This window comes from Buceros rhinoceros, unplaced genomic scaffold (assembly GCF_000710305.1).
Source record: "Buceros rhinoceros silvestris isolate BGI_N320 unplaced genomic scaffold, ASM71030v1 scaffold25735, whole genome shotgun sequence".
In the NCBI taxonomy this organism is placed as follows: domain Eukaryota; kingdom Metazoa; phylum Chordata; class Aves; order Bucerotiformes; family Bucerotidae; genus Buceros; species Buceros rhinoceros.
The window spans coordinates 7,414-8,667 of NW_010412657.1; the positions used below are offsets into that span (position 1 = coordinate 7,414).

General features: G+C 58.6%; 1 protein-coding gene across 1 annotated transcript in view; it reads right to left on the minus strand.

The window, feature by feature from the left end:
- The window catches only part of SLC39A14 (solute carrier family 39 (zinc transporter), member 14), a 6,883-nt gene that overhangs the window by 3,294 nt on the left and 2,335 nt on the right, over positions 1 to 1,254 (minus strand). The gene's annotated exons all lie outside the window — the stretch shown is intronic.

The following is a 1,254-nucleotide window of genomic DNA, read 5'->3' on the forward strand; positions in this document are numbered from 1 at the left end:
CGGCAGGCCTGTCGGTTCCTGGCAGACCAGGAAATACAGGCGCTTGCTTTTCATGTTCGGCAAAGAAAAGCCGCAGTTCTGGAGTTGAAAAGGAGCCTTGAATGTAACACATCCCCTCGCCAACACGGATGAGGCGTTCGCTGCCCCGGCAACGCCAGAGGGGCAAAACCCAGCAGCAGCAAAGGGCGCTCTGCTCCCAGCCAAAGCTGCACCTTAAACGCGGAGTTCTAAGGCTGGATTCCACGATTCTCCAGCTGTGCAGGAGCTCGGATCCAGCTTGTCAGCACCCAGGAGCCTCGCGGGCTCTGCAAAGCCACTTGGTTCTGTGTTTCGACGGTGCCCAATCGGGTTTATCCAACTCCGGAACTATGCAATTACCACACAATTAATTTGTGATATATCTGTCGGTCCCATCGGAGCACCAGGAAACCTCACGTAAGCCTAAACCCTTGTGGGAACATCAGGCTTGTAAATCAGGGTGGGGAAAAAAATGGCAGGCAATTAAAACATTTGTTTTTACGATCAAGAAACCAGTGTGTCCCCGGGCTGCTCTCTGTGCTTTTACACCGATACTTCCTCCGCCTCGCAGGTCTGTCCGCCCAGCCCAGAGCCGGGCAGCTCTGCTCGGAGCAGGGCTGAGCTCATCCCTCTGAGGGGTAAACTCCCTCGGGAAGCAGACACAGCTCATGGGGTAGGAGCAAACAGCTTCTCCCAGCGCCTTCCCATCCCTGGCACGGCTGGAGGCCGCAGCCTCCTCGTGTGTTCGAGAGGGTTTCGTGGTGCTCAGAGAGGTGAGAAAAGCCCTGCGGAGCCCCTGAGACAAGCCCTCAGCCTCGGGTGACGGAAGGACCGGTTCGATTCGGCAGGGTGGAGGCAGAGAGGGTGCCCGGAGAGCTGCCCTCGGAGACGGGAGAAAGGCAGGGACTTTCTACCGCACCTCTGGGATGAGCTGGAAGAGCGCGTTAGAGAGCAGCGTGCCGATGGAGAGCGCGATGAAAAACGTGAGGACCCGGCTGAAAAAGGCCTTCTCGGAACATGGTACGATGAAGACTCCGAGCAGGGAGGCCACGTTAATCATCGACACACTGAGAAAACCAAAGCCCCACACTGCGGAACGAGAAGAAACGAGGGCCAGACATTACCGAGGCTCTCGGCTCAGGGAGGCAGGGAGGGACCCCCAGACCCCGCATCCGGGTGGGTGGAAGGGCTGGCTCCGGCTCCACGCCCCCGCACGCCAGAGTGTCTCTCCCTGCG